Source organism: Mobula birostris, unplaced genomic scaffold (assembly GCF_030028105.1).
Source record: "Mobula birostris isolate sMobBir1 unplaced genomic scaffold, sMobBir1.hap1 scaffold_267, whole genome shotgun sequence".
NCBI lineage: Eukaryota > Metazoa > Chordata > Chondrichthyes > Myliobatiformes > Myliobatidae > Mobula > Mobula birostris.
This window is the reverse complement of record NW_027275721.1, coordinates 810,277-831,911: the sequence shown is the minus strand read 5'-3', so window position 1 is coordinate 831,911 and position 21,635 is coordinate 810,277.

The window sequence follows — 21,635 nt, the reverse complement described above, 5'->3', positions numbered from 1 at the left end:
GATCACACACTCAGCAGAAGGTCATGATCACACACTCACAGAAGGACACGAATACACATACTCAGCAGATGGACACGAACACACACTCAGCAGAAGGAAATTAACACACACTCAGCAGAAGGACATGATCACACACTCAGCAGAGGACATGAACACACACACACAGCAGAAGGACAAAAATACACACTCAGCAAAAGGACATGAACACACACTCAGCAGAAGGACATCAAAACACACTCAGCAGAAGGACACGATAACACACTCAGCAGAAGGACACGATCGCACATTCTGCAGAAGGACACGAACACACACTCAGCAGAAGGACACGAACACACACTTAGCAGAATGACACAAACACACACTCAGCAGAGGACACGAACACACACTCAGCAGTCGGACATGATCAGACACTCAGCAGAAGGACACGAACACATACTCAGCAGGACATGATCACACACTCAGCAGAAGGACACGAACACACACTCAGCAGAAGGCCATTATCACACTCAGCAGAAGGACACGATCACACACTCAGCAGAAGGACATGATCACACACTCAGCAGAAGTACATGAACACACAATCTGCAGTCGGAAATGATCACACACTCAGCAGAAGGACACAAACACACACTCAGCAGAAAGACAGGAACACACACTCAGCTGAAGGACACAAACACACACTCAGCAGATGGGCGTGATACACACTCAGCAGAAGGACATGAACACACACTCCGCAGAGGACATGAACACACACTCAGCAGAAGAGCATGATCACACACTCAGCAGAGGGTATGAACACACACTCAGCAGAAGGACACATACACACACTCAGCAGAAAGACAGGAACACACACTCAGCAGGGCACAAACACACACTCAGCAGATGGGTGTGAACACACACTCAGCAGAAGGAAATGAACACACACTCAGCAGAAGGGCTTGAACACACACTCAGCAGAAGGACATGAACACACACTCAGCAGAAGGACATGAACACACAATCTGCAGTCGGAAATGATCACACACTCAGCAGAAGGACACAAACACACACTCAGCAGAAGGACACGAACACACACTCAGCAGGACACAATCACACACTCAGCAGAAGGTCATGATCACACACTCAGCAGAAGGACACAAACACACACTCAGCAGAAGGACACGAACACACACTCAGCAGAAGGACATGATCACACACTCAGCAGAAGGACATGATCGCACACTCAGCAGAAGGACATGAATACACACTCAGCAGACGGACATGAACACACACTCAGCAGAAGGTCATGAACACACACACACACAGCAGAAGGACATGAACACACACTCCGCAGAGGACATGAACACACACTCAGCAGAAGGACACGAACACAGACACTCAGCAGAAGGACACGAACACACACTCAGCAGAAGGCCACGAACACACACTCAGCAGAAGGATACGAACACACACTGAGCAGAAGGACATGAACACACACTCAGCAGAAGGACACGATCGCACACTTAGCAGAAGGACACGATCACACACTCAGCAGAAGGACACGAACACACACTCAGCAGAAGGACACGAACACACACTTAGCAGAAGGACACAAACACACACTCAGCAGAGGACACGAACACACACTCAGCAGTCGGAAATGATCAGACACTCAGCAGAGGGACGTGATCACACTCTCAGCAGAAGGACACAAACACACACTCAGCAGGACATGATCACACACTCAGCAGAAGGACACGAACACACACTCAGCAGAACGACATGATCACACACTCCGCAGAGGACATGAACACACACTCAGCAGAGGACATGAACACACACTCAGCAGAGGACATGAACACACACTCAGCAGAAAGAAACGAACACACACTCAGCAGAAGGGCATGAACACACACTCAGCAGAAGGACACGATCACACACTCAGCAGAAGAACTCGAACACACACTCAGCAGAAGGGCATGAACACACACTCAGCAGAAGGACACGAACACACACTCAGCAGAAGGACATGAACACACACTCAGCAGAAGGACTTGCAAACACAGTCAGCAGAAGGACACGAACACAAATTCAACAGAAGGTCATGATCACACACTCAGCAGAAGGACAGGAACACACAATCTGCAGAAGGACACAAACACACACACTCAGCAGAAGGACAGGAACACACACTCAGCCGAAGGACAGGAACACACACTCAGCAGAAGGACATGAACACACACTCAGCAGAAGGACATGATCACACACTCAGCAGGACACGAACACACACTCAGCAGAAGATCACGAAAACACACTCAGCAGAAGGACATGAACACACACTCAGCAGAAAGACATGAACACACACTCAGCAGAAGGACACGAACACACACACTCAGCAGAAGGACATGAACACACACTCAGCAGAAGGACATGAACACAAAATCAGCAGAAGGTCATGAACACAAACTCAGCAGAAGGACATGAACACACACTCAGTAGAAGGACACGATCACACACTCAGCAGAAGGACACGATCACACACTCAGCAGAAGGACATGAACACACACTCAGCAGAAGGACATGAACACACACTCAGCAGAAGGGCATGAACACGCACTCAGCAGAAGGACATGAACACACACTCAGCAGAAGGACATCAAAACACACTCAGCAGAAGGTCATGAACACACACTCAGCAGAATGACATGATCACACACTCAGCAGAGGAGATGAACACACACTCAGCAGAAGGACACGAACACACACTCAGCAGAAGGAAATGAACACACACTCAGCAGAAGGACATGAACACACAGTCAGCAGAAGGACACGAACACACACACTCAGCAGAAGGACATGAACACACGCTCTGCAGGAGGACATGAACACACACTCAGCAGTCCGAAATGATCACACACTCAGCAGAAGGACACAAACACACACTCAGCAGAAGGACACGAACACACACACTCAGCAGAAGGACACGAACACACACTCAGCAGAAGGACACGATCACACACTCAGCAGAAGGTCATGATCACACACTCAGCAGAAGGACACGAATACACACACTCAGCAGATGGACACGAACACACACTCAGCAGAAGGAAATTAACACACACTCAGCAGAAGGACATGATCACACACTCAGCAGAGGACATGAACACACACACTCAGCAGAAGGACATCAAAACACACACAGCAGAAGGTCATGAACACACACTCAGCAGAAGGGCATGAACACACACTCAGCAGAAGGACATGAACACACACTCAGCAGAAGAACACGATCACACACTCAGCATAAGAACACGATCACACACTTAGCAGATGGATACGAACACACACTCAGCAGAAGGACACGAACACACACTCAGCAGTCAGACATGATCACACATTCATCAGAGGGACGTTATCACACTCACATCAGAAGGACTCAAACACACACTCAGCAGAAGGAAACGAACACACACTCAGCAGGACATGATCACACACTCAGCAGAAGGTCATGAACACACACTCAGCAGAAGGACACGATCACACACTCAGCAGAAGGTCATGATCGCACACTCAGCAGAAGGGCACGAAGACACACTCAGCAGAAGGACACGAACACACACACTCAGCTGAAGGACACGAACACACACACTCAGCAGAAGGACACGAGCACACACTCAGCAGAAGTATACGAACGCTCACTCAGCAGAAGGATACGAGCACACACTCAGCAGAGGACATGAACACACACTCAGCAGTCGGAAATGATCAGACACTCAGCAGAGGGACGTGATCACACTCTCAGTAGAAGGACACAAACACACACTCAGCAGGACATGATCACACACTCAGCAGAAAGACACGAACACACACTCAGCAGAAGGCCATTATCACACACTCAGCAGAAGGACATGAACACACACTCAGCAGAACGACATGATCACACACTCAGCAGAAGGACAGGAACACACACTCAGCAGAAGGACATGAACACACACTCAGCAGAAGGGCTTGAACACACACTCAGCAGAAGGACAGGAACACACACTCAGCAGAAGGACAGGAACACACATTCAGTAGAAGGACATGAACACACACTGAGCAGAAGGACATGATCACACACTCAGCAGAAGGACATGATCACATACTCAGCAGAAGGACACGAACACACACTCAGCAGAAGAACACGAAAACACACTCAGCAGAAGGACATGAACACACACTCAGCAGAAGGACACGAACACACACTCAGCAGAAGGACATGAACACACACTCAGCAGAAGGACACGAACACACACACTCAGCAGAAGGACATGAACACACACTCAGCAGAAGGGCATGAACACACACTCAGCAGAAGGACATGAACACAAACTCAGCAGAAGGACATGAACACACACTCAGCAGAAGGACACGATCACACACTCAGCAGAAGGACATGATCACACACTCAGCAGAAGGACATGAACACACACTCAGCAGAAGGACATGAACACACACTAAGCAGAAGGGCATGAACACACACTCAGCAGAAGGACATGATCACACATTCATCAGAGGGACGTTATCACACTCACATCAGAAGGACTCAAACACACACTCAGCAGCAGGAAACGAACACACACTCAGCAGGACATGATCACACACTCAGCAGAAGGTCATGAACACACACTCAGCAGAAGGACACGATCACACACTCAGCAGAAGGTCATGATCGCACACTCCGCAGAAGGACACGAACACAAATTCAACAGAAGGTCATGATCACACACTTAGCAGAAGGACAGGAACACACACTCAGCAGAAGGACACGAATACACACACTCAGCAGATGGACACGAACACACACTCAGCAGAAGGAAATTAACACACACTCAGCAGAAGGACATGATCACACACTCAGCAGAGGACATGAACACACACACTCAGCAGAAGGACATCAAAACACACACAGCAGAAGGTCATGAACACACACTCAGCAGAAGGGCATGAACACACACTCAGCAGAAGGACATGAACACACACTCAGCAGAAGAACACGATCACACACTCAGCATAAGAACACGATCACACACTTAGCAGATGGATACGAACACACACTCAGCAGAAGGACACGAACACACACTCAGCAGTCAGACATGATCACACATTCATCAGAGGGACGTTATCACACTCACATCAGAAGGACTCAAACACACACTCAGCAGAAGGAAACGAACACACACTCAGCAGGACATGATCACACACTCAGCAGAAGGTCATGAACACACACTCAGCAGAAGGACACGATCACACACTCAGCAGAAGGTCATGATCGCACACTCAGCAGAAGGGCACGAAGACACACTCAGCAGAAGGACACGAACACACACACTCAGCTGAAGGACACGAACACACACACTCAGCAGAAGGACACGAGCACACACTCAGCAGAAGTATACGAACGCTCACTCAGCAGAAGGATACGAGCACACACTCAGCAGAGGACATGAACACACACTCAGCAGTCGGAAATGATCAGACACTCAGCAGAGGGACGTGATCACACTCTCAGTAGAAGGACACAAACACACACTCAGCAGGACATGATCACACACTCAGCAGAAAGACACGAACACACACTCAGCAGAAGGCCATTATCACACACTCAGCAGAAGGACATGAACACACACTCAGCAGAACGACATGATCACACACTCAGCAGAAGGACAGGAACACACACTCAGCAGAAGGACATGAACACACACTCAGCAGAAGGGCTTGAACACACACTCAGCAGAAGGACAGGAACACACACTCAGCAGAAGGACAGGAACACACATTCAGTAGAAGGACATGAACACACACTGAGCAGAAGGACATGATCACACACTCAGCAGAAGGACATGATCACATACTCAGCAGAAGGACACGAACACACACTCAGCAGAAGAACACGAAAACACACTCAGCAGAAGGACATGAACACACACTCAGCAGAAGGACACGAACACACACTCAGCAGAAGGACATGAACACACACTCAGCAGAAGGACACGAACACACACACTCAGCAGAAGGACATGAACACACACTCAGCAGAAGGGCATGAACACACACTCAGCAGAAGGACATGAACACAAACTCAGCAGAAGGACATGAACACACACTCAGCAGAAGGACACGATCACACACTCAGCAGAAGGACATGATCACACACTCAGCAGAAGGACATGAACACACACTCAGCAGAAGGACATGAACACACACTAAGCAGAAGGGCATGAACACACACTCAGCAGAAGGACATGATCACACATTCATCAGAGGGACGTTATCACACTCACATCAGAAGGACTCAAACACACACTCAGCAGCAGGAAACGAACACACACTCAGCAGGACATGATCACACACTCAGCAGAAGGTCATGAACACACACTCAGCAGAAGGACACGATCACACACTCAGCAGAAGGTCATGATCGCACACTCCGCAGAAGGACACGAACACAAATTCAACAGAAGGTCATGATCACACACTTAGCAGAAGGACAGGAACACACACTCAGCAGAAGGACATGAACACAGACTCAGCAGAACGACATGAACACACACTCAGCAGAAGGACATGATCACACACTCAGCAGAAGGACATGATCACACACTCAGCAGAAGGACACGAACACACACTCAGCAGAAGAACACGAAAACACACTCAGCAGAAGGACATGAACACACACTCAGCAGAAGGACACGAACACACACTCAGCAGAAGGACACGAACACACACTCAGCAGAAGGACACGAACACACACACTCAGCAGAAGGACATGAACACACACTCAGCAGAAGGGCATGAACACACACTCAGCAGAAGGACATGAACACACACTCAGCAGAAGGACATGAACACAAACTCAGCAGAAGGACATGAACACACACTCAGCGGAAGGACACGATCACACACTCAGCAGAAGGACACGATCACACACTCAGCAGAAGGACATGAACACACACTAAGCAGAAGGGCATGAACACACACTCAGCAGAAGGACAAGATCACACACTCAGCAGAAGGACATCAAAACACACTCAGCAGAAGGTCATGAACACACACTCAGCAGAAGAACACGAAAACACACTCAGCAGAAGGACATGAACACACACTCAGCAGAAGGACACGAACACACACTCAGCAGAAGGACATGAACACACACTCAGCAGAAGGACACGAACACACACACTCAGCAGAAGGACATGAACACACACTCAGCAGAAGGGCATGAACACACACTCAGAAGAAGGACATGAACACAAACTCAGCAGAAGGACATGAACACACACTCAGCAGAAGGACACGATCACACACTCAGCAGAAGGACACGATCACACACTCAGCAGAAGGACATGAACACACACTCAGCAGAAGGACATGAACACACACTCAGCAGAAGGACATCAAAACACACTCAGCAGAAGGTCATGAACACACACTCAGCAGAGGAGATGAACACACACTCAGCAGAAGGACACGAACACACACTCAGCAGAAGGAAATGAACACACACTCAGCAGAAGGACATGAACACACAGTCAGCAGAAGGACACGAACACACACACTCAGCAGAAGGACATGAACACACGCTCTGCAGGAGGACATGAACAGACACTCAGCAGTCGGAAATGATCACACACTCAGCAGAAGGACAAAAACACACACTCAGCAGAAGGACATGAACACACACACTCAGCAGAAGGACACGAACACACACTCAGCAGAAGGACACGATCACACACTCAGCAGAAGGTCATGATCACACACTCAGCAGAAGGACACGAATACACCCACTCAGCAGATGGACACGAACGCACACTCAGCAGAAGGAAATTAACACACACTCAGCAGAAGGACATGATCACAGACTCAGCAGAGGACATGAACACACACACACAGCAGAAGGACATGAATACACACTCAGCAGAAGGACATGAACACACACTCAGCAGAAGGACATCAAAACACACTCAGCAGAAGGTCATGAACACACACTCAGCAGAAGGGCATGAACACACTCAGCAGAAGGACATGAACACACACTCAGCAGTCCGAAATGATCACACACTCAGCAGAAGGACACAAACACACACTCAGCAGAAGGACACGAACACACACACTCAGCAGAAGGACACGAACACACACTCAGCAGAAGGACACGATCACACACTCAGCAGAAGGTCATGATCACACACTCAGCAGAAGGACACGAATACACACACTCAGCAGATGGACACGAACACACACTCAGCAGAAGGAAATTAACACACACTCAGCAGAAGGACATGATCACACACTCAGCAGAGGACATGAACACACACACTCAGCAGAAGGACATCAAAACACACACAGCAGAAGGTCATGAACACACACTCAGCAGAAGGGCATGAACACACACTCAGCAGAAGGACATGAACACACACTCAGCAGAAGAACACGATCACACACTCAGCATAAGAACACGATCACACACTTAGCAGATGGATACGAACACACACTCAGCAGAAGGACACGAACACACACTCAGCAGTCAGACATGATCACACGTTCATCAGAGGGACGTTATCACACTCACATCAGAAGGACTCAAACACACACTCAGCAGAAGGAAACGAACACACACTCAGCAGGACATGATCACACACTCAGCAGAAGGTCATGAACACACACTCAGCAGAAGGACACGATCACACACTCAGCAGAAGGTCATGATCGCACACTCAGCAGAAGGGCACGAAGACACACTCAGCAGAAGGACACGAACACACACACTCAGCTGAAGGACACGAACACACACACTCAGCAGAAGGACACGAGCACACACTCAGCAGAAGTATACGAACGCTCACTCAGCAGAAGGATACGAGCACACACTCAGCAGAGGACATGAACACACACTCAGCAGTCGGAAATGATCAGACACTCAGCAGAGGGACGTGATCACACTCTCAGTAGAAGGACACAAACACACACTCAGCAGGACATGATCACACACTCAGCAGAAAGACACGAACACACACTCAGCAGAAGGCCATTATCACACACTCAGCAGAAGGACATGAACACACACTCAGCAGAACGACATGATCACACACTCAGCAGAAGGACAGGAACACACACTCAGCAGAAGGACATGAACACACACTCAGCAGAAGGGCTTGAACACACACTCAGCAGAAGGACAGGAACACACACTCAGCATTAGGACAGGAACACACATTCAGTAGAAGGACATGAACACACACTGAGCAGAAGGACATGATCACACACTCAGCAGAAGGACAAAAACACACACTCAGCAGAAGGACATGAACACACACACTCAGCAGAAGGACACGAACACACACTCAGCAGAAGGACACGATCACACACTCAGCAGAAGGTCATGATCACACACTCAGCAGAAGGACACGAATACACCCACTCAGCAGATGGACACGAACGCACACTCAGCAGAAGGAAATTAACACACACTCAGCAGAAGGACATGATCACAGACTCAGCAGAGGACATGAACACACACACACAGCAGAAGGACATGAATACACACTCAGCAGAAGGACATGAACACACACTCAGCAGAAGGACATCAAAACACACTCAGCAGAAGGTCATGAACACACACTCAGCAGAAGGGCATGAACACACTCAGCAGAAGGACATGAACACACACTCAGCAGAAGGGCATGAGCACACACTCAGCAGAAGGACATGAACACAAACTCAGCAGAAGGACACGAACACACTCTCAGTAGAAGAACACGATCACACACTCAGCAGAAGGACACGATCACACACTCAGCAGAAGGACATGAACACCCACTCAGCAGAAGGACATGAACACACGCTCTGCAGGAGGACATGAACACACACTCAGCAGTCCGAAATGATCACACACTCAGCAGAAGGACACAAACACACACTCAGCAGAAGGACACGAACACACACACTCAGCAGAAGGACACGAACACACACTCAGCAGAAGGACACGATCACACACTCAGCAGAAGGTCATGATCACACACTCAGCAGAAGGACACGAATACACACACTCAGCAGATGGACACGAACACACACTCAGCAGAAGGAAATTAACACACACTCAGCAGAAGGACATGATCACACACTCAGCAGAGGACATGAACACACACACTCAGCAGAAGGACATCAAAACACACACAGCAGAAGGTCATGAACACACACTCAGCAGAAGGGCATGAACACACACTCAGCAGAAGGACATGAACACACACTCAGCAGAAGAACACGATCACACACTCAGCATAAGAACACGATCACACACTTAGCAGATGGATACGAACACACACTCAGCAGAAGGACACGAACACACACTCAGCAGTCAGACATGATCACACGTTCATCAGAGGGACGTTATCACACTCACATCAGAAGGACTCAAACACACACTCAGCAGAAGGAAACGAACACACACTCAGCAGGACATGATCACACACTCAGCAGAAGGTCATGAACACACACTCAGCAGAAGGACACGATCACACACTCAGCAGAAGGTCATGATCGCACACTCAGCAGAAGGGCACGAAGACACACTCAGCAGAAGGACACGAACACACACACTCAGCTGAAGGACACGAACACACACACTCAGCAGAAGGACACGAGCACACACTCAGCAGAAGTATACGAACGCTCACTCAGCAGAAGGATACGAGCACACACTCAGCAGAGGACATGAACACACACTCAGCAGTCGGAAATGATCAGACACTCAGCAGAGGGACGTGATCACACTCTCAGTAGAAGGACACAAACACACACTCAGCAGGACATGATCACACACTCAGCAGAAAGACACGAACACACACTCAGCAGAAGGCCATTATCACACACTCAGCAGAAGGACATGAACACACACTCAGCAGAACGACATGATCACACACTCAGCAGAAGGACAGGAACACACACTCAGCAGAAGGACATGAACACACACTCAGCAGAAGGGCTTGAACACACACTCAGCAGAAGGACAGGAACACACACTCAGCATTAGGACAGGAACACACATTCAGTAGAAGGACATGAACACACACTGAGCAGAAGGACATGATCACACACTCAGCAGAAGGACATGATCACACACTCAGCAGAAGGACACGAACACACACTCAGCAGAAGAACACGAAAACACACTCAGCAGAAGGACATGAACACACACTCAGCAGAAGGACACGAACACACACTCAGCAGAAGGACATGAACACACACTCAGCAGAAGGACACGAACACACACACTCAGCAGAAGGACATGAACACACACTCAGCAGAAGGGCATGAACACACACTCAGCAGAAGGACATGAACACAAACTCAGCAGAAGGACATGAACACACACTCAGCAGAAGGACACGATCACACACTCAGCAGAAGGACACGATCACACACTCAGCAGAAGGACATGAACACACACTCAGCAGAAGGACATGAACACACACTAAGCAGAAGGGCATGAACACACACTCAGCAGAAGGACATGATCACACATTCATCAGAGGGACGTTATCACACTCACATCAGAAGGACTCAAACACACACTCAGCAGCAGGAAACGAACACACACTCAGCAGGACATGATCACACACTCAGCAGAAGGTCATGAACACACACTCAGCAGAAGGACACGATCACACACTCAGCAGAAGGTCATGATCGCACACTCCGCAGAAGGACACGAACACAAATTCAACAGAAGGTCATGATCACACACTTAGCAGAAGGACAGGAACACACACTCAGCAGAAGGACATGAACACACACTCAGCAGAACGACATGAACACACACTCAGCAGAAGGACATGATCACACACTCAGCAGAAGGACATGATCACACACTCAGCAGAAGGACACGAACACACACTCAGCAGAAGAACACGAAAAAACACTCAGCAGAAGGACATGAACACACACTCAGCAGAAGGACACGAACACACACTCAGCAGAAGGACATGAACACACACTCAGCAGAAGGACACGAACACACACACTCAGCAGAAGGACATGAACACACACTCAGCAGAAGGGCATGAACACACACTCAGCAGAAGGACATGAACACACACTCAGCAGAAGGACATGAACACAAACTCAGCAGAAGGACATGAACACACACTCAGCGGAAGGACACGATCACACACTCAGCAGAAGGACACGATCACACACTCAGCAGAAGGACATGAACACACACTAAGCAGAAGGGCATGAACACACACTCAGCAGAAGGACAAGATCACACACTCAGCAGAAGGACATCAAAACACACTCAGCAGAAGGTCATGAACACACACTCAGCAGAAGAACACGAAAACACACTCAGCAGAAGGACATGAACACACACTCAGCAGAAGGACACGAACACACACTCAGCAGAAGGACATGAACACACACTCAGCAGAAGGACACGAACACACACACTCAGCAGAAGGACATGAACACACACTCAGCAGAAGGGCATGAACACACACTCAGCAGAAGGACATGAACACAAACTCAGCAGAAGGACATGAACACACACTCAGCAGAAGGACACGATCACACACTCAGCAGAAGGACACGATCACACACTCAGCAGAAGGACATGAACACACACTCAGCAGAAGGACATGAACACACACTCAGCAGAAGGACATCAAAACACACTCAGCAGAAGGTCATGAACACACACTCAGCAGAGGAGATGAACACACACTCAGCAGAAGGACACGAACACACACTCAGCAGAAGGAAATGAACACACACTCAGCAGAAGGACATGAACACACAGTCAGCAGAAGGACACGAACACACACACTCAGCAGAAGGACATGAACACACGCTCTGCAGGAGGACATGAACAGACACTCAGCAGTCGGAAATGATCACACACTCAGCAGAAGGACAAAAACACACACTCAGCAGAAGGACATGAACACACACACTCAGCAGAAGGACACGAACACACACTCAGCAGAAGGACACGATCACACACTCAGCAGAAGGTCATGATCACACACTCAGCAGAAGGACACGAATACACCCACTCAGCAGATGGACACGAACGCACACTCAGCAGAAGGAAATTAACACACACTCAGCAGAAGGACATGATCACAGACTCAGCAGAGGACATGAACACACACACACAGCAGAAGGACATGAATACACACTCAGCAGAAGGACATGAACACACACTCAGCAGAAGGACATCAAAACACACTCAGCAGAAGGTCATGAACACACACTAAGCAGAAGGGCATGAACACACTCAGCAGAAGGACATGAACACACACTCAGCAGAAGGGCATGAGCACACACTCAGCAGAAGGACATGAACACAAACTCAGCAGAAGGACACGAACACACACTCAGTAGAAGAACACGATCACACACTCAGCAGAAGGACACGATCACACACTCAGCAGAAGGACATGAACACCCACTCAGCAGAAGTACATGAACACACACTCAGCAGAAGGGCATGAACACGCACTCAGCAGAAGGACATGAACACACACTCAGCAGAAGGACATCAAAACACACTCAGCAGAAGGTCATGAACACACACTCAGCAGAATGACATGATCACACACTCAGCAGAAGGAAATGAACACACACTCAGCAGAAGGACACGAACACACACTCAGTAGAAGGACACGATCACACACTCAGCAGAAGGACACGATCACACACTCAGCAGAAGGACATGAACACCCACTCAGCAGAAGGACATGAACACACACTCAGCAGAAGGGCATGAACACGCGCTCAGCAGAAGGACACAAACACACACTCAGCAGAAGGACACGAACACACACACTCAGCAGAAGGACACGAACACACACTCAGCAGAAGGACACGATCACACACTCAGCAGAAGGTCATGATCACACACTCAGCAGAAGGACACGAATACACACACTCAGCAGATGGACACGAACACACACTCAGCAGAAGGAAATTAACACACACTCAGCAGAAGGACATGATCACACACTCAGCAGAAGGACATCAAAACACACACAGCAGAAGGTCATGAACACACACTCAGCAGAAGGGCATGAACACACACTCAGCAGAAGGACATGAACACACACTCAGCAGAAGGACATGATCACACACTCAGCAGAAGGACATGATCACACACTCAGCAGAAGGACACGAACACACACTCAGCAGAAGGACATGAACACACACTCAGCAGAAGGACACGAACACACACACTCAGCAGAAGGACATGAACACACACTCAGCAGAAGGGCATGAACACACACTCAGCAGAAGGACATGAACACACACTCAGCAGAAGGACATGAACACAAACTCAGCAGAAGGACATGAACACACACTCAGCGGAAGGACACGATCACACACTCAGCAGAAGGACATGAACACACACTAAGCAGAAGGGCATGAACACACACTCAGCAGAAGGACAAGATCACACACTCAGCAGAAGGACATCAAAACACACTCAGCAGAAGGTCATGAACACACACTCAGCAGAAGTACATGAACACACACTCAGCAGAAGGGCATGAACACGCACTCAGCAGAAGGACATGAACACACACTCAGCAGAAGGACATCAAAACACACTCAGCAGAAGGTCATGAACACACACTCAGCAGAATGACATGATCACACACTCAGCAGAAGGAAATGAACACACACTCAGCAGAAGGACACGAACACACACTCAGTAGAAGGACACGATCACACACTCAGCAGAAGGGCACGATCACACACTCAGCAGAAGGACATGAACACCCACTCAGCAGAAGGACATGAACACACACTCAGCAGAAGGGCATGAACACGCACTCAGCAGAAGGACACAAACACACACTCAGCAGAAGGACACGAACACACACACTCAGCAGAAGGACACGAACACACACTCAGCAGAAGGACACGATCACACACTCAGCAGAAGGTCATGATCACACACTCAGCAGAAGGACACGAATACACACACTCAGCAGATGGACACGAACACACACTCAGCAGAAGGAAATTAACACACACTCAGCAGAAGGACATGATCACACACTCAGCAGTAGGACATCAAAACACACACAGCAGAAGGTCATGAACACACACTCAGCAGAAGGGCATGAACACACACTCAGCAGAAGGACATGAACACACACTCAGCAGAAGGACATGATCACACACTCAGCAGAAGGACATGATCACACACTCAGCAGAAGGACACGAACACACACTCAGCAGAAGGACATGAACACACACTCAGCAGAAGGACACGAACACACACACTCAGCAGAAGGACATGAACACACACTCAGCAGAAGGGCATGAACACACACTCAGCAGAAGGACATGAACACACACTCAGCAGAAGGACATGAACACAAACTCAGCAGAAGGACATGAACACACACTCAGCGGAAGGACACGATCACACACTCAGCAGAAGGACACGATCACACACTCAGCAGAAGGACATGAACACACACTAAGCAGAAGGGCATGAACACACACTCAGCAGAAGGACAAGATCACACACTCAGCAGAAGGACATCAAAACACACTCAGCAGAAGGTCATGAACACACACTCAGCAGAAGAACACGAAAACACACTCAGCAGAAGGACATGAACACACACTCAGCAGAAGGACACGAACACACTCAGCAGAAGGACATGAACACACACTCAGCAGAAGGACACGAACACACACACTCAGCAGAAGGACATGAACACACACTCAGCAGAAGGGCATGAACACACACTCAGCAGAAGGACATGAACACAAACTCAGCAGAAGGACATGAACTCACACTCAGCAGAAGGACACGATCACACACTCAGCAGAAGGACACGATCACACACTCAGCAGAAGGACATGAACACACACTCAGCAGAAGGACATGAACACACACTCAGCAGAAGGACATCAAAACACACTCAGCAGAAGGTCATGAACACACACTCAGCAGAGGAGATGAACACACACTCAGCAGAAGGACACGAACACACACTCAGCAGAAGGAAATGAACACACACTCAGCAGAAGGACATGAACACACAGTCAGCAGAAGGACACGAACACACACACTCAGCAGAAGGACATGAACACACGCTCTGCAGGAGGACATGAACACACACTCAGCAGTCGGAAATGATCACACACTCAGCAGAAGGACAAAAACACACACTCAGCAGAAGGACATGAACACACACACTCAGCAGAAGGACACGAACACACACTCAGCAGAAGGACACGATCACACACTCAGCAGAAGGTCATGATCACACACTCAGCAGAAGGACACGAATACACCCACTCAGCAGATGGACACGAACGCACACTCAGCAGAAGGAAATTAACACACACTCAGCAGAAGGACATGATCACAGACTCAGCAGAGGACATGAACACACACACACAGCAGAAGGACATGAATACACACTCAGCAGAAGGACATGAACACACACTCAGCAGAAGGACATCAAAACACACTCAGCAGAAGGACATGAACACACACTCAGCAGAAGGGCATGAGCACACACTCAGCAGAAGGACATGAACACAAACTCAGCAGAAGGACACGAACACACACTCAGTAGAAGAACACGATCACACACTCAGCAGAAGGACACGATCACACACTCAGCAGAAGGACATGAACACCCACTCAGCAGAAGTACATGAACACACACTCAGCAGAAGGGCATGAACACGCACTCAGCAGAATGACATGATCACACACTCAGCAGAAGGAAATGAACACACACTCAGCAGAAGGACACGAACACACACTCAGTAGAAGGACACGATCACACACTCAGCAGAAGGACACGATCACACACTCAGCAGAAGGACATGAACACCCACTCAGCAGAAGGACATGAACACACACTCAGCAGAAGGGCATGAACACGCACTCAGCAGAAGGACACAAACACACACTCAGCAGAAGGACACGAACACACACACTCAGCAGAAGGACACGAACACACACTCAGCAGAAGGACACGATCACACACTCAGCAGAAGGTCATGATCACACACTCAGCAGAAGGACACGAATACACACACTCAGCAGATGGACACGAACACACACTCAGCAGAAGGAAATTAACACACACTCAGCAGAAGGACATGATCACACACTCAGCAGAGGACATGAACACACACACTCAGCAGAAGGACATCAAAACACACACAGCAGAAGGTCATGAACACACACTCAGCAGAAGGGCATGAACACACACTCAGCAGAAGGACATGAACACACACTCAGCAGAAGAACACGATCACACACTCAGCAGAAGAACACGATCACACACTTAGCAGATGGATACGAACACACACTCAGCAGAAGGACACGAACACACACTCAGCAGTCAGACATGATCACACATTCATCAGAGGGACGTTATCACACTCACATCAGAAGGACTCAAACACACACTCAGCAGAAGGAAACGAACACACACTCAGCAGGACATGATCACACACTCAGCAGAAGGTCATGAACACACACTCAGCAGAAGGACACGATCACACACTCAGCAGAAGGTCATAATCGCACACTCAGCAGAAGGGCATGAACACACACTCAGCAGAAGGACACGAACACACACACTCAGCTGAAGGACACGAACACACACACTCAGCAGAAGGACACGAGCACACACTCAGCAGAAGTATACGAACGCTCACTCAGCAGAAGGATACGAGCACACACTCAGCAGAGGACATGAACACACACTCAGCAGTCGGAAATGATCAGACACTCAGCAGAGGGACGTGATCACACTCTCAGCAGAAGGACACAAACACACACTCAGCAGGACATGATCACACACTCAGCAGAAGGACACGAACACACACTCAGCAGAAGGCCATTATCACACACTCAGCAGAAGGACATGAACACACACTCTGCAGAACGACATGATCACACACTCCGCAGAAGGATACGAACACAAATTCAACAGAAGGTCATGATCACACACTCAGCAGAAGGACAGGAACACACACTCAGCAGAAGGACATGAACACACACTCAGCAGAAGGGCTTGAACACACACTCAGCAGAAGGACAGGAACACACACTCAGCAGAAGGACAGGAACACACATTCAGTAGAAGGACATGAACACACACTGAGCAGAAGGACATGATCACACACTCAGCAGAAGGACATGATCACACACTCAGCAGAAGGACACGAACACACACTCAGCAGAAGAACACGAAAACACACTCAGCAGAAGGACATGAACACACACTCAGCAGAAGGATACGAACACACACTCAGCAGAAGGACATGAACACACACTCAGCAGAAGGACACGAACACACACACTCAGCAGAAGGACATGAACACACACTCAGCAGAAGGACATGAACACACACTCAGCAGAAGGACATGAACACAAACTCAGCAGAAGGACATGAACACACACTCAGCAGAAGGACACGATCACACACTCAGCAGAAGGACACGATCACACACTCAGCAGAAGGACATGAACACACACTCAGCAGAAGGACATGAACACACACTAAGCAGAAGGGCATGAACACACACTCAGCAGAAGGACATGATCACACATTCATCAGAGGGACGTTATCACACTCACATCAGAAGGACTCAAACACACACTCAGCAGAAGGAAACGAACACACACTCAGCAGGACATGATCACACACTCAGCAGAAGGTCATGAACACACACTCAGCAGAAGGACACGATCACACACTCAGCAGAAGGTCATGATCGCACACTCCGCAGAAGGACACGAACACAAATTCAACAGAAGGTCATGATCACACACTTAGCAGAAGGACAGGAACACACACTCAGCAGAAGGACATGAACACACACTCAGCAGAACGACATGAACACACACTCAGCAGAAGGACATGATCACACACTCAGTAGAAGGACACGAACACACACTCAGCAGAAGGACACGAACACACACTCAGCAGAAGGACAGGAACACACACTCAGCAGAAGGACAGGAACACACACTCAGTAGAAGGACATGAACACACACTGAGCAGAAGGACATGATCACACACTCAGCAGAAGGACATGATCACACACTCAGCAGAAGGACACGAACACACACTCAGCAGAAGAACACGAAAACACACTCAGCAGAAAGACATGAACACACACTCAGCAGAAGGACACGAACACACACTCAGCAGAAGGACATGAACACACACTCAGCAGAAGGACACGAACACACACACTCAGCAGAAGGACATGAACACACACTCAGCAGAAGGACATGAACACAAACTCAGCAGAAGGACATGAACACACACTCAGCAGAAGGACACGATCACACACTCAGCAGAAGGACACGATCACACACTCAGCAGAAGGACATGAACACACACTCAGCAGAAGGACATGAACACACACTCAGCAGAAGGACAATCAAAACACACTCAGCAGATGGTCATGAACACACACTCAGCTGAGGAGATGAACACACACTCAGCAGAAGGACACGAACACACACTCAGCAGAAGGAAAAGAACACACACTCAGCAGAAGGTCATGATCACACACTCAGCAGAAGGACACGAATACACACACTCAGCAGATGGACACGAACGCACACTCAGCAGAAGGAAATTAACACACACTCAGCAGAAGGACATGATCACAGACTCAGCAGAGGACATGAACACACACATACAGCAGAAGGACATGAATACACACTCAGCAGAAGGACATGAACACACACTCAGCAGAAGGACATCAAAACACACTCAGCAGAAGGTCATGAACACACACTCAGCAGAAGGGCATGAACACACACTCAGCAGAAGGACATGAACACACACTCAGCAGAAGAACACGATCACACACTCAGCAGAGGGACACGATCACACACTTAGCAGATGGATACGAACACACACTCAGCAGAAGGACACGAACACACACTCAGCAGTCAGACATGATCACACATTCAGCAGAGGGACGTGATGACACTCACATCAGAAGGACTCAAACACACACTCAGCAGAAGGAAACGAACACACACACTCAGCAGAAGGACATGAACACACACTCAGCAGAAGGACATGAACACACACTCAGCAGAAGGACATGAACACACACTCAGCAGAAGGACACGATCACACACTCAGCAGAAGGACACGATCACACACTCAGCAGAAGGACATGAACACACACTCAGCAGAAGGACATGAACACACACTAAGCAGAAGGGCATGAACACACACTCAGCAGAAGGACATGATCACACATTCATCAGAGGGACGTTATCACACTCACATCAGAAGGACTCAAACACACACTCAGCAGAAGGAGACGAACACACACTCCGCAGGACATGATCACACACTCAGCAGAAGGTCATGAACACACACTCAGCAGAAGGACACGATCACACACTCAGCAGAAGGTCATGATCGCACACTCCGCAGAAGGACACGAACACAAATTCAACAGAAGGTCATGATCACACACTTAGCAGAAGGACAGGAACACACACTCAGCAGAAGGACATGAACACACACTCAGCAGAACGACATGAACACACACTCAGCAGAAGGACATGATCACACACTCAGTAGAAGGACACGAACACACACTCAGCAGAAGGACACGAACACACACTCAGCAGAAGGACAGGAACACACACTCAGCAGAAGGACAGGAACACACACTCAGTAGAAGGACATGAACACACACTGAGCAGAAGGACATGATCACACACTCAGCAGAAGGACATGATCACACACTCAGCAGAAGGACACGAACACACACTCAGCAGAAGGACACGATCACACACTCAGCATAAGGACACGATCACACACTCAGCAGAAGGACATGAACACACACTCAGCAGAAGGACATGAACACACACTAAGCAGAAGGGCATGAACACACACTCAGCAGAAGGACATGAACACACACTCAGCAGAAGGACATCAAAACACACTCAGCAGAAGGTCATGAACACACACTCAGCAGAAGGAAATGAACACACACTCAGCAGAAGGACATGAACACACAGTCAGCAGAAGGACACGAACACACACACTCAGCAGAAGGACACGAACACACACACTCAGCAGAAGGACACGAGCACACACTCAGCAGAGGACATGAACACACACTGAGCAGAAGGAGACGAACAGACACTCAGCAGAAGGACACGATCACACACTCAGCAGAAGGACACGATCACACACTCAGCAGAAGGACACGAACACACACTCAGCAGGACACGAACACACACTCAGCTGAAGGACACGAACACACACTCAGCAGAAGGACACGAACACACACTCAGCTGAAGGACATGATCTCACACTCAGCAGAAGGACATGAACACACACTCAGCAGAAGGACATGATCACACACTCAGCAGAAGGACACAAACACACACTCAGCAGAAGGGCATGAATACACACTTAGTGGCCACTTTAGATACAGGAGGTAGCTAATAAAGTGGAGACTGTGTGTTTAGCAGTAATACGACTGACCCTAACCCTCACACTTATCAAGTTCTAAACATTAATCTCGAAGGCACATTGAATGGCTAGCAGTGCTTTAGTTTTACATCTTAAAAGAAGCTTCAT